This window comes from Lathamus discolor, chromosome 11, assembly GCF_037157495.1.
Source record: "Lathamus discolor isolate bLatDis1 chromosome 11, bLatDis1.hap1, whole genome shotgun sequence".
Taxonomy (NCBI): domain Eukaryota; kingdom Metazoa; phylum Chordata; class Aves; order Psittaciformes; family Psittacidae; genus Lathamus; species Lathamus discolor.
This window is the reverse complement of record NC_088894.1, coordinates 13,016,370-13,037,014: the sequence shown is the minus strand read 5'-3', so window position 1 is coordinate 13,037,014 and position 20,645 is coordinate 13,016,370. Positions and strand designations below refer to the sequence as shown.

The window sequence follows — 20,645 nt, the reverse complement described above, 5'->3', positions numbered from 1 at the left end:
TCGGTCCTCTTCCGGCGCGTCCCGGGCTGCGGGCAGGTGCGCGGTGGCGGTGTCGCCCTTACCGGTGTGCGTGACCGGCTCTCCCCATGGCGGGCGCGGGGGCCGCCTGCGGGCAGCAGCGGGCACCGGGCGCTGTGGGACCTGGGAACAGGCACAAGGACCTGAGCTCCTGTAGTGGTGAGGTGTGTGGTGGTGACGTGGTGCCAGCGGCGGTGCCTGCTGCCAGGGAAGAGGAGATGGCTCCTGGCACCATCCCTGTGCATTCCTCTCTGGCAGTGGGGCAGGAAGGGGCGCAGGATGTTCGAGGAGCAGCTGGGAGGTTTCTGGCCTGTTGGTTGCCCTCCTGACAAACCATCCTCATGGTCTTCTTCCCCTCTTAAATCCAGTTTTGTGTGGTGCATCCAGACCTGCTTCAGAAAACGCAGTGAGCCTGCCCCGTGGAGCTGTGTGGTGCTGTCACCCGCTGCAGTGCAGGCGGGCTGCACATCCTCTGGTGGTGCTCGGTGTCGCAGCAGGATGGGCTCTGAGGCAGCCCTGCTTGCAGCAGCCCTGTTCCCTGCAAAAGCAGTGAGGCCCCAGGGATATCAGCGCTGTGACTCAGGCCAGGGAGGATTTCCGTGCTCACGCTCCCCATGTGATTACACTGATTTTAGCACCCTGCTCTTGAGCCAGCAGGTCCCGTTTTAACATCAGAGTGATTGGCACATCCCTTGCTACACCCGCACCTATAGACTGCAACTGATCCACAGTGAATCCTTCCTTTTCTCTCCATGCATGTCTGTAGGGGAGGAGGAGTGAGGTGGGACTGAATCATGGAGAGCAGAAACAAGAAGTAATAAGCCAGTCCTCTTGTGTGGCAAAGGTGCAGGGTATAGGAATCAATACTAAACCAGTTTGCTCACAGGAGAGGAAGGGATGCAAATAACCCAGTGCTTTGTCATTTCATGCTGGCATTTGGCACTGGGAGGGCTGGCTGTTGATGTTGTTTAATGACAAAACCCACTTTTTACCCTGCGGTTCCTCTCCTGAGGCTGTCCCACTAGGTGTCAGTGCGCACTCGTGTTCCCCCGTGTGCCCGCAGCTCTGCTCTGTGCAGCAATAAACAGCCACCGAGTAATTTCAGCATATTGTTCGTTTGCTGCGGCTGTAATTTAGGTTTCTGGGGTCATATATCATAAGGCTGTCTGCTTGCTTATTCCGTGGCTCAAGGCCGCTGGAGTATATCTCAGTGTGTTCCTGGGAAAATCAACCTCTTGAAGCTGATTTCACTAAAAGCTGTCACAGTACATTACTGGAGTGCTTTTTATTAAAGTTTATTTTCCAGACTGATATTTAACAGTGTTCTAGACCGCTGTCATTTACCATCGGCTGGAACAGCAACTGCTCTATCAAAGTCACTTATTGCATTCTAAAAGTTGACTCAAGTATTTTTAACCAGGTAAAGTGCATGAGTGGAAAGAAACCCAGGACAACACAGAGGCAGAGCCCTACGGTGTCTGTTCCCTGGCATCATGGCATTGGAGGAAGGGGACTCCATGGGGACAACATCACAGGCACTAATTGCACTAACTGAAGTGCGGTCATTAGTGCATGCGCCCTCTAAGCATTTGAAAAACATTTTCATGGAGAAGAATGTAGCAAAGTGTAACAAAATCGGCTGCTCATCATGAAAGAGCTTCTTGTCAGCCTGCAAGGACCAGGAATAGCAAAGACCAGACCAAGGGATGAGCAGAAGATGGTGTAAATGGGACTGAATTTGTCTTTTTATCTTTCTTAATATCGTTTATCTCCTATGGAGCCAGGCTGAGAGAGCTGGGCTGGGGCAGCCTGGAGAAGAGAAGGCTCCTGAAGGGGAGACCTTAGAGCAGCTCCAGTGCCTAAAGGGGCTGCAGGAAACCTGGAGAGGGGCTTTGGACAAGGGCCTGTAGGGACAGGCCAAGGGGAATGGCTTGAACCTGCCTGAGGGGAGACTGAGATGAGCTCTTAGGCAGAAGTTCTTTACTGTGAGGGTGCTGAGGCGCTGGCACAGGGAGCCCAGAGAAGCTGTGGCTGCCCCATCCCTGGCAGTGCTCAAGGCCAGGTTGGACACAGGGGCTTGGAGCAAGCTGCTCCAGTGGAAGGTGTCCCTGTCCGTGGCAGGGGTTGGAGCTGGATGAGCTTTAAGTTCCCTTCCAACCCAAACCAGGCTGGGACTCTGGGAATTGTTGCTGCAGGGACTGAGCAGTGCCTGGGATAGCCAACAGGATCAGAACTGTGTTGGCTGTGTTTGGTGCAGTTTCTGGGTGCAGTTTGTGAGAGCACTTCAGGCAGCTCCAGTTGAGCACCCTGGGCTGGACTGGGGAGACAGCCAGGGCTGCCTCCTCCCCATCACTTGCTGCTCGAACTCCTGACATAGCCACAGGTTTATTGCAAGCCCCACTGAAACAAGCTGACTTTGTGTTGCCACCACAAGCCCCATCACTGAGGGCTGGGGAACTGTCTGTCCTGTGTCCAGAGGGGAGAGCACCTTGTCTGTGCTGCTGCACCTGCTACAAGGTCCCTAAGCATAGGAGATGCAGCAGCTTCTAAGTAGTGGTGTGGCAACCACCTGTGTTTTCATTAATAAACACAAATACAACTGGTGGCATGGAAATTGTTTGGGAGAAAGGGTGGTTCTCAGTGTGGCTGTGGCACATGCTAGAGGAATATTACTGTGGTGTGCATATAATATACAAGTTACATAGGCTTTGATGCAATAAATCATGGAAGATGCAGGGGGAGAGCATGTTTTAGGCTGCATCAGAGTCAAGTGCTGCTTCATCTGCCCCACTCCAGCTTTTCAGGGTGTCTGTAGTGGCAGAATAATAGCAAGTTTCATTTGGCTGTGGGAGAGGTTGTAATTACAGAGGCGTTCAACACTTGGTTTATGATAACTTTAGGCTGAGGACTTGTTTACTACTTGCTATTACCATAAGTGGTGCTGTTGCCCTGCTTGCAGTTTTGATGGCCATTAAGATGGAAACTGTATGTAAATGAAGATTGCCCATTAATATTTATAATTCATGGTGGAATGTGAGAGTTTGTGATGAGAGGAACTGTGAGCAGGAGGTTTATGAACACTGAAAACTGTTGCTAAGGTGGTTCTCTTGAAATCATTTTCCTTTGCAGCCCAACATCCATTCTTAATTTTAGTAGCATACATAGCAGGGTGGAAACGATGATTGATTTTCCTCCAAGTGCTGTGGGCTGCTTCAGTCGAGATTTCACTCTAAAAGACTAGACATTTCCAATTGCTTTTTATAACTTCAGAATTGATTTTATTTGTTTAGCACCTGACTAACATAATAAAAGAGAAAAGAAATCCAGCTAAAGAGAAGACACAGCAAACCGACAGGCTGCCTGGTTTGTGGCTTTCCTTTCAGTGCTGTGATTTTTAGCCATGCTGCAATTGAAGCGGGGAAGAGATGGACTCCCAGCTGCCTAGGGGTGACTGGTGAGGTGTCCCAGCACTCCACAGCCCTGCTCCCCCCAGCAGAGAGTATGAGTAGGGGAGGTCTCACCAAGGAGGCACTTAGCAGGCAGAAACAACAGCAAAAGATGAGAAAGGGAGAGCTGACAGGACATCACTCCAGCATAGATTCATAGAACAGTTAGGGTTGGAAAGGACCTTAATATCATCTAGTTTCAAGCCCCTGGCTTCAACTGAGTCTCTTTAAACCTCTTAATGATTTTTCTTTCTCTATCTATCTATCTATCTATCTATCTATCTATCTATCTATCTATCTATCTAATGGACTAATGTAGTTGCAGGAACTGTAGGTAGGCAGCAACCAGAGAACGAATGCTGTGAGGTCTCCCGTTCTGACCAGGTCTCTTCCGAACAGGGCCATGCAGAAGCTGTCTGCACTGCATTCCCAAAGAATGGTGGCTTTATATAGAGCTTGAATGCTTTATGCAAGTCTGGCTTGCTTTTGGGATTTTGACAAGTGAGAAAGCAAAAATAAAACCCAGTTTGCATCAATGTGACTTGGTTTTAGTATGGGGATTTATGCACCCATGTTACCTGACATTGATAGATTCCAAAGCTGCCGCATGTGTGTGAATGAGGCTTCATTTTCTTTATCTGAGCTTGGATTTCCTGTGGGGATTGTGGCTTTGATATATTTTTACCAGGAAGATTTAGAGGTGCTCAGAAGATTGGTGTCTGTAGAATACAGATTGGCCAACAGGGGACAGGCCACGGGCAAGGACCCCTTCCACTGGAGCATCTTGCTCCAAGCCCCTGTGTCCAACCTGGCCTTGAGCACTGCCAGGGATGGGGCAGCCACAGCTTCTCTGGGCACCCTGTGCCAGCGCCTCAGCACCCTTGTTTGATTTTGACCTTGAAGTTCAAAAGACTTGTATGTCTGGGAGAATCCCCATCTTTCATACTCACACGGTGAATCTGGTGAGAAGGGCTGATTACAGCTGGAGAGAAGCAGTGAGAAATCCCTCCCTCTGGAAACACAGAGGAGGCACTTTATTCCTTAGTTTATGACCATGTAAAGCAAATTCACTGAAACTTGCCACTGCACAAGGATCTCCTGCTGTTAGTAAAGGTCAGAGCAGAGGTGAGTTTGTTTCTCAAAGCAGGAGACCAGGAGAGTGTAACTGCACTGGTAACTGCTGCGAAAGGGGTGCAGGACCAGGGGCGGGTGGGTTTGGAGCTTCTGTAGGGATGTCCCTTGTGTTTGGGAAAAGGGAATTTTGAATCACACAGAGATGCACCAGAGCAGATCTGAGAAGTCACTTTTTAGTGGTGGCCTTGGCAGTGCTGGGCTAACAGTTGATGATCTTGAAGACCTTTTCCAACCTGGTTGGTTCTGTGGTTCTGTGATTCTGGTTCTGTCCAGCATTCACCTCCTTTTTGCCTTTTTCTGTTTGCTTTCAACCTAAAGCTACTTTATTACCACTACACAAAGTATGTCATATATATGCTATGCATTAAGGCAGGCAGGTGACAACCATGGTGGCTACCTTCTGTTCCTAGACTTACTTTTTGACAGGGTTAAGTAGTAAGCTGCTCCCTGGTAGCATTGTTTCAATCTGCTTGGGGTAATTGGCAAACCCTCAAAGGTTCTGTGGAAATTACATTGATATTTGGTAATGCTAATTTCTGACACAGAAATCACCATGAAAACAGCCCAGCCCATTCCTGTGCAACTCTGAAGGCTTGGGACTGCAATGTGCAGATAAACAAGCTGTGATCCTTGGAGACCCACAGATTCAAGGAATGTGTTTTTAAGGAGAAAAGAAACCCAGTGCCCAAAACTTGCTCAAAGGTCTCCAGTAAGGCTGTGGCTGCTCCCCTGGGCTTGGTGCTGTGCTGGCTGGAGGCTGCGCCCATATAACTCCTTTAGTCACTAAAGGATAGTCCCCCAGGGGACTGTGATGATCTGTGAGGGGGAGCAGGCTGGCACAGGCTAGCATCCTGCATCACAGCACCCTGCGGCATCTAGGTGCTGCTTCCACATCCATGGGCTGTCGCCCTAAGGCCTCATCTCTGCAGCTCCCAGCAGGACCATAGGGATGTTTTGACATCCCCTTTGCTGCCTGGCAAAGCCATGGACAAGGACAGCTTTTGATGGGGAGAACCAGCCTGGAGCTGGCCACTTCTTCAGCAGCCTGGACAGAGATGCCAGCCAGAAAGCGATGGGCTGGCAAAGATCTTTGTGTTGAAACCTCTCTGGCAAACATTTGATAGTGTGTAGAGAACTGAAAGAATGAACACTTTGCTTTAAAAACTAAAGTTTCAGTTTTCAGTTGTTTGGGATTATTGATAAAAATCAAGCATGTTTTCAGTGGCAGTGAGTTTTCAGAGCAGGGTTTGGTGGCTAACCACCCGCTCCCTCCGCGGTCAACCAGAGCTGTTTCGAAGGCAGTTTTAGAATCACAGAATGAACCAGGCTAGAAAAGACCTCTAAGAACATCAAATCCACCCATTCCCAAGCATTGCCACGGCCACCACTAACCCATGGCACTGAGGCCTCGTCTCCATGGCATGTGAACACTTGCAGGGATGGTGACTCCAGGACTGCCCTGGGCAGCCTGTTCCAATGCCTGAGCGCCCTCTGGAGAAGAAATTGTTCCTAATATCCAATCTAAACCTTCCTTGGTGCAGCTTGAGGCTGTTTCCTCTTCTCTTTTCACTTGTTCCTTGGGAGAAGAAACCAGTTTTGCACCCAAGTCCCTGGTCTGTGTCCACAGAGCGCTCCTACCCCTGTGGACAGTGCTGTGAGACATAGGTAGCTCCTGGGACTATGGGAGCCCCTGGAGGGCAACCGCTTTCAGTGCGCACTTGTGATGCTCTGGTCTCTCCTTCCAGGGCAAAGCCCGTTCTGCTGCTGGCTGAAGGCAGATGAGTGACCACAGCACTGCAGAGGAGTCAGGCAGGTGACAAAGCTGCCAACATGGGAATTACTGTTAAGGAAATCTCTGTGTCTTTTTTGTTAACAGTTATTCTGAGTGGTCAAACAGCATCTGTGTCACCAGAGGACTGTTTTCCTGGCAGTTCTGCTGCTGCTGTCTGGACCCTCAAATGTCAGCATCAGTCAGGCTGCAGGGCTCCTTCCTCCCTTATTTGAAGATGATATTTATTTCTCCTCTGTTAATGTTTTAGAGAGCCTGGAAGACAAGTGCTGGCTCTGCTTTCATGGGGCAAAATGCATGTATTGAGGCAATCTTCACCACCCCAGCTGGGAAGCTCCTTTGAGGCAGTGAGGTGACACAGTGGCAATGGACTCTGAAAGGACAGGCTTCCAGGTGGGAAGACAATGCAAAGTTTTGCAGTGCAAAACTCCCTACAATGACCTTCCAGCTCCACCAAAACAAAAGCAGGTTCCCACTAATGTCAGCATGGCAGGAAATCTGAGCTCCAGAGGTGGACATCCACTCTGGGAGTGACTGAGAGGACAAAATCACCTCCTACTTCCAAGCTTCTTGTCCTTGGTAAACCCAACTGGTTTGTTTGGTAGTGTACAAAGAAGAAACCAGCAGTGGTGCAACGGGACACCCCAGCCACTCATCCATCAGGGCATGGTTACCTGCAGCTCAGAGTGGGTAGGGGATGCCACAGATAGACAGGACCTTCTCTTGTATCCTTCCTACAGCATTTTGAGGGTGCAGTGCATTTATAATGGATTTGTTGTTGTCCTCATAAGTCCTCATTTCAGCTTGTGCCCCATCTGCTTTTCACTGTCAAACGTACCAGTGCTGTGGCTTGAGCATCTCATGTTTTCAGTTGTGATTTCTCAAAAATTGGATGAGTACCAACCAGCAAATAACGACAACAAGGTCCCACCCTACCACAGAACCACACTGCAGCTTTGGGACTGGGTTTGATGGGATTCTGCCAACAGATCTGAGCTGACTTTTGCTCATTGTGAGATCTGGTTGTTAGGGCTCATTTCCTGTCTTTTCCCCTTTCTTGTTTTCTTTTTGTGGTGTAACACAACATTGTGAGCTAAGCATTAGAAATGGGTTAGGACTTTACTGAACCATGCGTGATGTTTTAAAGGCATTTTGAGAACATCTTCTTGTATCACTCCCTCGAAAAATGTAGATACCCAAGTAAAATATAGGTAAAATTCAGGTGATGAAGCTTATATAGATTTTTAATCTAACAAGTCCTTGTGGGTAATACCTTATACCAACATATACTTTCTGTGTTTGTACACACGTGTACAGGTGAAAGGGCTGTTTTCATAGCTGGAAAGGGAAAATATGAAACTTCCCCCTGCTCTATAAATATAGAAAAAAATCCAGAGAGAAACACTCAGAGGTTTCTTTTGCACATTAGGGAGGGATCTTTTAACCTACAGTCAAGAGAAGATCAAACTGGCTTCTGCAGGAGTCCTCACTAGTCCCTACCAAGAGTCCTTACTAGTCCCTACCAAGGGTCTTCACTAGTCCCTAGAGCAGATGACAAATGATTCCTGTGTTAGGTTTGAGGACTCAGCAGGACTCTGCAATCCGGGCTGCAAAATCAGGAGGTTTAAAATGTGTTATCTCCACCTGTTTGCCTCCTTGGTTCAGGGAGTTAATGGGTCAAAGACCTTTTCAAACTTCCTCTTGCTACCCTTGGTGTTCAAAACACAACATTTTTCTTACTCAGAGCTGAGGTTTTTAACTGATCTGCATTGCTTCAAGCTGAGGTTTTAAGAAGCAAAGCAAATCTCTTGGGAGCTTGGCAAATGGAAATTCAGGATTAGCCAAACAGAATTCAAAGTGGAAATTCAAACTGGAAATTAAGGATACATCACAGCCTTCTCCAGGCACTACCATGGTGCTTAGCTCTTCTTTTTGGACAAGGTTGGTTGTGGCCGAGCATCACTGGCATGAGCACCTGTACTGCCTGCACTGCCTGCACACCAGTTGGGGCTTGCCAGGGTGGATGTGGAGCAGCATTACAGGCAGGGAGCACCAACTGAATGGTGCAGCAGCCCAGCCTGGGGTCTTGCCATGCCCTGTGGGTCTGGCCACCCCAAGGGAGCTGCAGTCATGACTTCGGGGTGGATGCTGGAATCACCTGAGCATCCAGCTTGCCCCTGAAGTGCCCTGTGGCTCTCTAGGGTGCCTGCAGGAGCTGCTGCGGGTGCCATGGAGGTGAACGGGCCAGCTCATCTCATAACTGCTGTCATCGCAGTGTGGTGTTGGGAAGTGGAGCGATGCAGCGATAGCAATCAGAGGTGCTCGTGCTCCAGGCACACACCACCAGCGGTGGGTGAGGAGTGGTTCCTCTGCTCTGCAGTGCTGGTTGTGAGCACAGCCACGTTCCCTCTATGGGCTGTGGTGGAAATGCGGCTTCGTGACATTTCTCATGAGAAGTGAGACTTATCCCTCTCAATCCTGAGCACAGCCAGTAGCCAGGCCGGCTCTTCCCTTCACACCCATGCTGTGTCCTGCCTCCTTCCAGACCCATCTGTGGTCCTTCCCCACATCCGTGGGGGACTCACTCCCATCCAGCCCACATGGTGGTGAGGGTCTCCCAGTCTCTCACTGGTCTCTGAGTGACTAGAGGGAGTAAATGCTTATTTACTGGAGTAGCCAGCTCTAGCTTGGTCATCATAGAATCCCAGACTGGTTTGGGTTGGAAAGGACCTTAAGATCATCCAGTTCCTACCCCCTACCATGAGCAGGGACATCTCACACTAGACCACATCTCCCAAGGCTCTCTCCAGCCTGGCCTTGAATACTTGATGGGGCAGCCACAGCTTCTCTGGACACCCTGTGCCAGCGCCTCGGCACCCTCACAGTAAAGAACTTCTTCCTTATATCTAACCTGAACTTCCCCTGTTTCAGTTTGAACCCATCACCCCTTGTCCTATCCCTGCAGTCTCTGACGAGTCACTCTCCTGCATCCTTCTAGGCCCCCTTCAGTCTCCTTGCTAGGAGTCCCTGAGCACTGGTGGTTTTGTTTCATCTCTGATTTTAACCAGCTATTCTTCCCAGACCAGAGAAACCTTTTTCAACCCAAATTTCAGAAAACCTAGCACATTGCAGGGAAAAATTCCAGTTTTGACAAATCTGCACTTTCTAAAGTACAGGAAAGTTGCCAAGTTTGACATGTTGGTGCCAAACCAGAGCAATTAGGACTTTTTATTTGGCTCCACCTGGCCTGATCTTACTAAAATAGAAAGCCCTGATTCTGCATGTTTCCGCCATCAAAAGCATGGCTGCTGCCAGGCTCCTCCAACCTCAGTTTGCTGCTGTGCCACCAACTGTCTCTGGATGATGGTGTTGCAGGGCCTGATGCCATGAGCCACTGCTGAACTGAGCTTCATTTTCAACTGTACAATGGACCACTCTTGTTTTCCTGCCTCAATGTGACATATGATCAGGCCCTGTGGGTCTTGCTGTACATACCAAGGTACATATAATCAATGTTGCTGATTACCATCAAAAGAGGAGAGAATAAGTTAGGGAACAAGAAAGGGATGTCTTGTCTGCAGTGAAGCACCTCTCCATTCACATGACATGTCTGTAAGCTCTTCGTGGCTGCAGAAACCTGCCCTTTGGGCTCATTTGAAGCTGTGGCTGCCCCATCCCTGGCAGTGTTCAAAGCCAGGTTGGACACAGGGGCTTGGAGCAAGCTGCTCCAGTGGAAGGGGTCCCTGCCCGTGGCAGGGGTTGGGACTGGATGAGCTTTGAGGTCCCTTCCAACACAAACCAGTCTGGGATTCTGTGACTTGCAGACTTTGCTATGGTCTGTGAGAGCTCTGCTCCTGTGAGATCAGGGGTGTTTTGGGACATGGGGCAGAGGGCAGGGCAGAGGTCCCCTTGACCACGGGCACTGCCAGCCCATGAACAAGCCATATGCTTGTACCCTCAGCAGACACAGGGTGTGACGGGATGGCAGAGATGTTCATTCTGCCACACTGGTACCAGAGGGTGGGATTTCCCAAGGGTTTCTATGGATTTTCACTGGAAATGACAACCAGATTACTCTGCTGTCATTGAGTGAGGTGTGGGATGCATTGAAGAAAGGTTTTGGATAACTTTCCTCAGCTCCCTGACTCCTGCGTATGTTTTTTAGCAGCTTCCCTTTCCCCACCTCAAGGGCAGAGGAAGATGTGCAGCCAGTGTAGGACATGGGGACACTGCACCTGCATGTCTCCTGGTGAAGGCTGGCTGGATGCTGGTGCAGGCTCTGTGAAAGGGCCTCTCTCCATAGTCCGTAGTCTCTTAAGGACTATGCAGAGCCTCTGCGTAAGTGATTTGGGAGTTGATGACCAGCCAAGCCAGTGTCCAGGTGGGAAACTCCCATTGCTCCCTAAGGAGAAGTGGCAGAGGGAGACTTTGTCTCAAAAGCCCCATGATAACTTTTTCCTTTTCAGTCTTTGTCTTGTGTCTTGCTGGCCAGGAGTCCAGCATCCAACACAGCAAGAGCTTTTAGTGCCCTGCCACGGCCTGACACTGGGGAATGCGGTTATACATCAAAGCCAGCAAATCTGACGTGAAAAATAGGGTTTAAAAAAGGCTACTGAGGAAACAAAGCTTCCAGGTCTGGTATAACCCCTCTGGTCCGGGCTGGCAGCAACGTGGGAGCTTTGAATCCTGTGACAGCTATTTTTAATGCATGGGAGAGAAAGATGCATTATGAAATCATAATGAACTGGTGGCCCTTTCTTTGGGAAGGCTTTGGAGCCTGGGAAGGGATGGCTATTTTGCCATGAGAAGGTTTTTGTCCCAGTTTAGCTGTATCACAACCAGTGGAGAAATCTCACTTAACATACACTCAGTAATAGCTTTGCACCTCCCATCCACACTGGCCAAGGCCAGGAGGTGGATTCCCCTATGTGCTCCATGGCCTTTTCCCAAGTGCTGAGGAGGACCAGCAAGGAAGAGGCATAGGAAAGGGTCTAAGACAAAGATCTCAAAGCTTGTGAGGAGCTTAATCACTGCTGTGATTATAATGGCGAAGGAAATAATCACTTTATTGCATTTTCTTCCTAAGAAATTCATTGCACCCCAGTGCCTGTGGGCAGAGCAGTGAGGAGCCTGCAAGACCAGAACATGGGAGTGAATTCCAACTGCCAGGTCCTCTGTGCTCCTTGGGAGTGCAAAAGAGCAGGAGAGCTACAGCAGCCAGGGCTCGAGCCCTCCAGGTTGAACATGGTCATTCAGAAGTCACTCTAGGCAAAACCCTGTGAGCCAAATCCTGCCTGGTGCTAAAGCAATTCTTTGTTATGTGGCTGATCCCAAATCACTGTCAAGCCAAGCTGCCTATGAAGACCTGCTGAGCACCCAAAGTCAGCAGGTTTTGGCCATGAGCACTATTACTAAGCCTTTAGTGGGACAGAGAGCTGATGGAAGCCTGGCCACTGTATCAGCAATGTCAATTAAAGACAAAATCATTCCTTACTGCTGGGGAAAAAACACCGCTTTGAAAAATCTGTATCCTGGTGATGGGCTTTGTTTTGCATTTCTTTGTGACAAAAGTGATTAAACTGCTAAATCATAGCTGCTTTTCTCATAAAAAAGACAAAGCAGCTTTAGATCCCTATGTCATTTCAAGAGTTGCAGAAAGCTCTAGGTAAATGGGAGTGATTTGATCTATCTTGGTTTTATCACTGTATCTCCTACTCCCACAGCCTCCTGAGCAGGGTGTATTTGCTGTCTCATGGCCTAATAGCTTCCTGTGTTACTCATAACTTAAACACTGAGAGAGAGATAAGGGATTGGGTTTGGTTTGTTTCCTTTAAGGAGAAATGAACCTTAATAAATAGCTCATTACCAGAAGGTGTCATAGTGAAAGTACAGAGCTTTCTCCCATTCCACACTTGGCCCTTGCATTTGGTTAAAGAGCAATGTGAAAACCCTGAAAAATGAGCCCCATCGCACTCAGTAAGCGCTGGATCCAACAGGGCTGAGCTCCTATCACAGGAGATGGTCAGACAGGGGCAGCAAACCGCTGCAGTCTTTGCTGGGCACAAATCATTCCCTGTAATGTCCACTGAAAGGATGGAATTTGCAGTCACAGCACCCATCATCTCCAGTGTTGCAGAAAGCTCCTAAGGGCCCTGAGGTTGGTTGTGAGGAGTCCTGGTCCTGCTATGAGCCACTTCCCATGACATCTCCTGTTGCTTCAGCTTGTCTTGCTCCAGAGAGAGCTGCTGACAAGAGTCTTCTCCATCAACCTGGTTTCAAGGACAGATGGATGCTCCAAAAGCATGGGCTGGCCATGGACGTGGCCAAAGGATCTGCTGCACTGGAAGGCACCTCTAGTCCAGTCTCTAATCTTCTGCCCATCAGGCTTTGTTCATGTTTGTCTCTGAGGTGGGGGTGAAGATGCTTCTGGTGCAGATAACTGAAGAGCATGGAAAGGGGCATGCCTGAGCATGGAAATGAAGCTGGGAGAGGCAGAAAGAGAGGGGACCACCAAGTTCGGGGTGAGAGGGAGCAGTGTAGGGAGAGGGAGAGATACAGTGAGGGAGTTTGATGCCTGGGTTTGGATGGCAAAGGGTCAGAAAGCAAAGATCCACCTCCTAAAACTGCCAGAAAGGAAAGATCTCAGGACTTTTAGGCCATCTCCTGACACGACTCCAGACTTCAGCACACATGGGGTTGGCAATACTGTGGATTATTTGTTACAAATGATTTACAAGGCCCTTCAGAGGGAAATAAATTTCACAGGACAGTGCCTCCAGGGAAAATGATATGTATTTGGATGGGTGATTCATCATTCTGCATTAAGCCCATAAGCTGACATCCAAGTATACCTGATAATCTCTTATCTAAATCATTTCCCCTTGAAATCTTCCATCTGTGCAGCTTTGGGCTGTCGATGTGAGGATAAACTGTTGGGGAACTGGTGTTGTGATGGCATGGCCGCAATGGAGAGCTGCTGAGTCCTCCCCAGCAGATCCCACACCATGTTAGGTTACACGGAAGGCACCAATAGTGCCAGATAGCCCCAGGAAGGTGGTGGAAGGAGGGGATAGAGGCTGTTCTGCATGGGTTTGAAACCTGGGTCCATTTAAAGTCTCTCAGGGTGAGCCCCTGGTTGTGTCTTCTCTCATGATCAGTCTCAGAGGAAGGCCAAGAGCTTTCTGCAGAGCCTTCATCTAGTTTAGGCAACAGGGAGCTTTCCCCATGCTTCAGGAGATGGTAACAGTCTTCATCCTGAGACATTTCATCACGTTTCTCCAAATCTTTTCTTTGTTGGTGTCAGTCTGGGTTATCGTTGTAGCCATCCTGGGATGAGGTCATCTCCAAATGCTGGGCTTCCAAATCCTCTGCTGCTGGTGATGCTGAAAACATCAAAGTCCTTTTTCTGCCTTCCTCACAGCATCCTCTTTTTCCTGCTGTTGCTCACCCAGGATTTTCTCTGTCATAGGGCTCCAGGGACTGATTTTCTGTGGGGGATGCTGGTCATATGTAGGTGGTTATAGAATCATAGAATCAGAGACTGGTTTGTGCTGGAAGGGACCTTAAAGTTCATCCAGCTCCAACCCCTGCCACAGGCAGGGACCCCTTCCATTGGAGCAGCTTGCTCCAAGCCCCTGTGTCCAACCTGGCCTTGAGCACTGCCAGGGATGGGGCAGCCACAGCTTCTCTGGGCACCCTGTGCCAGTGCCTCAGCACCCTCACAGGGAAGAGCTTCTGCCTTATGTCCAACCTGAACTTCCCCTGTTTCAGCTTGAATCCATCACCCCTTGTCCTATCACTACAGTCCTTGATGAAGAGTCCCTCTCCGGCATCCTTGTAGCCCCCTTCAGACACTGGAAGCTGCTCTGAGGTCTCCACGCAGCTTCTGTTCTCCAGGCTGAACAGCCCCAATGTTCTCAGCCTGGCTCCGTACAGGAGGTGCTCCAGCCCCTGAGCATCCTTGTGGCCTCTGGGAGGAGGAATGTGCTGTGTGCAGTGTGCTGTGTGCTGCGTGCTGCGTGTTGGGACAGGACAGCATCAGCTGTGATGGGAGTACAACTTGGAAAGGCAGTCATGGGTTTGAACATGGGGCATCTGGGGGTCCTCCAGCAGCCTTCCATCATGTGTCTTTACAGTGTTATGCAGAGCAGGGACACTTGCGGGGGAATGTGAAAGATGCATCTTTTCCTCTGGCCAGCCATGGTCTGTTCATAGCTGACTGGAACCTGGTTTGGCAGAGTAACGTGATGGTTGTGCTACTGGATTCAAGAAATTAATCACTAATTATAGCGGCCACCCAGTGTCCCCAGTAATGTAGTGTCTGGGAAGGCCACAAACCGTGTGAATCACCTATAAATCCACATGTAACTCCGGTAAAACAACAGGAAATACAGGCAAAATGAGCCGTCACCCCACTGCTGGCTATGCCGATGGTATGTACCATGCTTGTGCCTTTGCTGAAGCAGGTTTGGATGGGACCCAGAAGGGTAAATCTCTGCAGCTGCCTCTCTCTTGAATTCAGGCTGCAGCTTTGCTTTCTCTAGGCCCCACACCAGCAGCCCCACAGCTCGCAGCCTGCTGCACCTCTGCTTGCCCTGAGCAGGAAACCTCCCTCCAGCCCCAGTTGTGCCCCCATAGGTATGGTGAGGGGTGGGAGCAGCTTCCCACAGTGCTGGTGGCCGGGTCCTGTTCCCTGCCTGGCTGCTGCTGCTGCCACCGCCCCTGTGTCAGCACAGGGCATGCTGCCTTACCGGCGGTGTAATTGGAGGCTCTCAGTTGTGGGTAGTTTGTTTTTCTCCTGTCTTCTCCACAGAGCTCCCTGACAGTGGTGTTGATGCGTCAGGAGAAAGGGGCTCTCAGCCCATGGCATTCATCCAAGTGTCTGCATGGCACACTAGGCAGCAGGGATGGGCCTTCCTCTGCCACCCAGCAGCCATCCAGCAGGCAATGGGCACAAAAGTGGTGTCTGGCCCCGTTTTGGACACATTCCTCTGCCCAACAGCATCCAGGATGCTCCCTCTGTGCTCCCTCGTGGTACCCATCACCTGCATCCATGAAGCTGCTCAGCTCCCCAACACCTCTCCATGCCAGGAACCCATCGCCCTCTCCCAGCTTCTCCCCATCCTCCTGGTACCCCACAAGTCTCTGCCCTCCTCACTTTTCCCTCTCTTACTCCTCAAACCCCATCTCAGTTCCCCCCATCCTCCCTACCCCTCATTCAACCTGCGTGGCTGGATGAGCATCCCTTCATTCACATGGAATTCAGCAAACCCAGGGCGTTTTGGAAGGGCTGGAGGGATCTGTGAATTTGCTTTGAATACAGCAACATGTTTTGGCTAAAGGGAACAGGAGAACATTTTGAAAATGTCAAAATATTTTGTTTAGGCATTTTTTAAACAAAATGCTTCACTTGGTGGTTGACAAAAAAAGAAAAGAAAGAGGGGGAAAAGAATCAGTTCAGAATCTCCAAAGCAAAACCTTCGCATTGCTGTTCTGAGATAGCACCTGCCTGCCAGAATTCAAACTACAAAGGCACAGAAGCTGTTTTCAATAGCAAATACTGGCCAGGCACCCGTGGGAGTTTCGGCAGTGGAAGTCAAAGTGTTTCAAAGGGAGTCAAAACATTTTCTGATTGGATTTTTTGACCCTGTTTCCCTTGGAGTGGGGGGAACGTGTCCTTGTGAGCCTGGAGCGAGGACTTTGTGTTGGCTGCTAAGTAGAAATGTTTATGACATGTGGCTGGTGGGAGCTCAAATCTGCTTCTTGCATTAGAAAGGGAACGAATGGTGGGGTCAGATCCTCCATGGTGACCCTCTCTCTGCCGTTTTGGCTTCTCAGCCCATATGCTTCCAGGGCCAGAGAAAATCTCTCCCTGTGTCTGCTCCGGCCCATGCCCTGTCTTGGAGATCCTGTGGCTCTCTGCAGTGAGGCTGCTATTTCTTTGTGTTTTCCAGAGCCTATTTCCTGGTGTATCTGTCTGCCTGGCCCTTGTCCTCCTGTCCTCTCATCTCCATCAGTCCTTCCTGAACACCACTGGTAGGAGACAAGCCTGGGGCCATGGTCCATGTCCCTCCCTAGTGTGGCTGCACTGAGCCCCTTCTGTAAAGCTCTCAGACTCCACACATCCCATTCTTGCCTGGTTTCGTGCTGCAGTCATGCCAGCTGCCTGTTTGTCTTTGTGCCATCTGCCTGTGAGCCCTCACAGAGCTGTGAGAGCTGAGGACTAATTGCAAGCACACTTGCCCAAAGGCTTGAAGGTGGGAAGTTCCTACAAGCATGACGACAGCTGGAAGCGGGGCTGGGGGCATCTCATGGTGTTGTGCCTCTTGGTGGCACCTCCAAGGCTTTGTGGCTCTTCTGGTCCTGCTCACGTAGGGATGAAACAGAACTATTCCAAGACCAGCGTTTTTGGCTGTATGAACTGTCCATGCTCACTACAACAGTGCTGCAGGGATGAGCCCTAGGTAAGCCAGGCTGGTGGGTCTGTGCTGTCTGCATAGCAGAAGGGCCAGGGCTGTGTTTCTGTTCCTAATTCCCTGCTTGGTGGAAGGGTAGAAATCAGTAGCTGTGGGGTGTCCCTGGCTGAGCCTCCTGGGGCCAGATGTGTGCACAGCTGCAGTGACTCAGCTTTGCTTTGGAGTGAAAACCCAGCACCCCCAACACCCTCCTTGCACAGCCCCCTTGAAGGGTGGGTGGAAAGGGAAGCATAGAATCCCAGAGTGGTTTGGCCTGAAGGGACCTTAAAGGTTCTTTTTCTCTTCCTTTTCTCCCTTTTTCTCTCTTTTTTCTCTCTTTTTTCTTTTCTTTCTTCCTTTTCTTTTCTTTTCTTTTTTCTTTTCTTTTCTTTTCTTTTCTTTTCTTTTCTTTTCTTTTCTTTTCTTTTCTTTTCTTTTCTTTTCTTTTCTTTTCTTTTCTTTTCTTTTCTTTTCTTTTCTTTTCTTTTCTCTTTTCTCTTTTCTCTTTTCTCTTTTCTCTTTTCTCTTTTTCTAATTTTCCTTTTCTTTTTCTAATTTTACTTTTCCTTTTCCTTCCACTGCTCCATTTCATAGGGAACTCCTTTGTTTCTGCCAGATAGGAGCAATGAGGAAACTCAGGCACTTGAAAGTGATGAGAGATTGCATGCGAGGGTGTTAAGTATGACATGAATAGACTAGCAGGTCATATATATTTGTGTATATATAAGTACATGACAAACAGACATATATATGTATGTATATATCTATATAGGTATCACTTATACTATCCATGCTGTCCCCCATCCCTGTGTCAGCTCCAGAGTTCATGTCACAAGGATTTGGTCGTGCACCACTAGAGGCCAGTGTGCACCTTGAATTAAAGAGGCCGCTGCGCTGATTGATAACGCCTGTTGGGATCACATCGCTTCCCGCAGGATGAGTTCTGGATGGACACGGGGTGCTGGCCGGGGCAGGAGGGGCGGCCGCTCGCTGCTGGCATCCCGCGGGGATGGGTGAACCCTTCCCAGGGAGGGGTCCCGCACAATCCTGGCAACTTCTTCCCGAATCCTGCTGCACCCTGATGGCTTGGGCATGGTCCTGCCTGGGACCTGCTGCGTGTCCAGGGTGCAATGCAGCCGTAGCATCCTCTTCTCCAGGCAGCACATCCATCCCACCGGGAGCCAGCCCTCTCCTAGGGGACTGCTGGGACACTGCGGTGGCAGAGCAGGTCCCACAGCTTCCCCTCCCCACGCCACTGCCACTGGACACCAGGCTGCAGCAGCAGAGCTCCAGGCTGGGGATGGCAAATAGCTGCCTGCCCGCTCCTCTGTCTGAGCTGCAGGTGGTGAGTTTGGGATGGCCCTGGAAAGTAAAATCAATTTCTGAGCAAAATAGACCATTGCAATGCTTCGTTTAACTAAAGATGGACTGCTTGGTGTTGTTGCGCAGAAGTTTTCACCTTGACGTCTGCCGTAGCAGCAGCAAATTGCGGCACCTTTCACCATGCGAGATCATTTTGGTTCAATAACAGCAGAACCTTTGCTTAGTGCATGTCAAAGTGAAGTTGAAATCAGTTCTGAAACGGGTCCCTTTTACCTCCAATTGTTTGCAAGCCCCAGACTCATCAGGGGTAGCAACAGGGAGATGAGGGGAGAGCTGGGGAGGGCTCTGGGGTGGGAAGCGGGGCTGGAAGAGCAGTGAGGAGGGAGCGCTTTGCTGTGAGAGCTCCTCGATAATGCAGCTGTGTTTTGGGAACTCTTCTTGTACAGTTGATGTTTTTTAGAACCTTGTTTATTGCTTGGCTGCTTTTATCTTTTGGAGATGGAGAATGAGAGCAGAGTGCTCCTCCCGGGTGTAACAGCTTCCCTGCTCTGGCTGGTCTGGGAAAGCAGTGAGATTCAGGAGTAGGGATGGCTTCAGGTCCTGTTAGAAGCCCAAACCCAAATACTCAGTCCTAAGTATCCTTTGTATCTTTTCCTGGTTTTTACCCTGTGGAGCAGAAGTGAAAACAAGAAACAAAACCAAGATGTTTTCCCCAGCATCCTTCTGAAATCTTTTCTTTCTGCTCCATAGGTAATACTTGCACTCGTGTTCCCAACCTGGAAAAGCTGAGATCTACCTCAACATGACCTGAAGCAGGTTAAGGTCCCAGGAATGTCCACTTCAGGTTGAGACTGAGGGTCCATCCCTGTGGTCACAGGCAGACACCAAAAAAGCAAGAATGAGGCAAGTGTGCATGATATCCCAAGTGGAACTTCCATCTGTTTTCAAATCGGGGATTCTCCTGCTTGCTTAAACCTGAACATTTTCACTTATCCCATTCTCCAGAGCAGCTACCGGCAGAGCTGACCAGGGATCTGATGTACCCCAGTGCCAGCACTCCTGGGTCACAACCACCCCAAGTGACCTGGGCTCAGAGGAACTGCTGAAAAGCAGCAGAAAAGCCACTCAGGAGGGCTGAGAGGGAGACCCCCCCTTGCTGTGTGTCCCTGGAGCACTGAGCCATCACCAGAGGGGTGGCAGGCTCTGAGCTGGCTGGAACTCTGAGTCTTGTTGAAGTCTGATGTAGGTTGGAACAGGACAGCTCCGGTGCCAGGCCGGTGCCTGCAGCTCTGCTGGTCAGTCCTCAAGGGAGCAGGCAGTTTGTTTAACCTGGGATGTTCAGCTGGGAATGTGAGGCTGAATGAGCTGCTGTTTCCTGTGGGATTTCCATGCAGTGCAGCGAGAGGAGGGTCAAGGAGGGAGGAAAACCACTGCCCTGTGCTCTGTGCAGCTCATAGTACCTGGCATGGCCATCCTGGCATCCCCATGGCTGCGTGCAGCATCCTCCTATTGATCCCTGGAGCTGTCCTGCCAGGATGGCTGCGTCTCTCAAGGGAGCTTTGCTGGGCACCACACAGGGCTCCTTGTGCTGACCAGTGCACAGCTTTGGTGGAGATCCCAGGGACATCTGCTGCTCTGGCAGGGGGGCAGGAGCCCAAGCAGCATGTGGAGGATGCTTGTGACACCTTAATTAATGTCCATCCTCTTGCAGGATCTGCCATGGTGATGCTTCTGTGAGCAAAGAGCTTCTGATTGTCACTGTGTCACATGGATGGAGCAAAGAGCTGCGTTATCACAGGAGAACCAGCATGGCAATTGCCTCTTCGTCCTCCTCCAGTGTCCTGCCATGGTCCACACTCCTCAGGATCCCTCCAGCTTGGGAGCACCGGAGCCTGGGGCCAGCACCGGAGCCAATGGAGCTGTAACCCCATCCTGGACCCACGTGAGAAAAGCCCCCCAGGGCAGGGCTCGGGGGGGGGTTGTGTTGGGGCCAGAGCAAGCAGCAGCTCCGCCAGCACCACCCACTTCCCCCTGCGCCGCAGAGCACAGCTCTCTCGGTGCCCTCGCGGTGTCTCATGGGCACCACTGCTCTGGTGCCTGCCCACATCCAGGGCTGCGCCAGTGCTGCTGGCGGGAGCTGGGTGTCTCCAAGGAGCGCAGGCACACGGGGGTTAACCGGGATCCTGTCTCCGTGCACAGCTCCACTGATGGAATCAGCGCTGAGATTTGTGCATTGTACTATGCTAAGAGAAACATAAATAAAAATGCAAAAAAGCATGGAATCTATTTAATCTCTGCTTTCAGAATTGCGTTTGACATCTAAGTAAATACAATGTTCCTGAGGTCATTAAAAATCAGAAATAGTACAACATTTGGGTTTGCCATAGTTTCAGAATGAATCAGGTTTCTGAACTTGTTTTAATCTCTGTCTAATTGCTTTTCTGTATATGGTAACCTTTAGAAAATGAGTGTAACAATTAG

General features: G+C 50.0%; 1 long non-coding RNA gene across 1 annotated transcript; it reads left to right on the top strand.

Annotated features, from left to right (window-relative positions):
• Positions 1 to 21: 21 nt before the first annotated feature.
• Positions 22 to 20,441, top strand: LOC136020380 (uncharacterized). The gene is made up of 3 exons (XR_010615319.1): positions 22 to 182; positions 18,915 to 19,067; positions 19,876 to 20,441. It is a non-coding gene; the product is annotated as an uncharacterized LOC136020380 (long non-coding RNA).
• Positions 20,442 to 20,645: the final 204 nt, after the last annotated feature.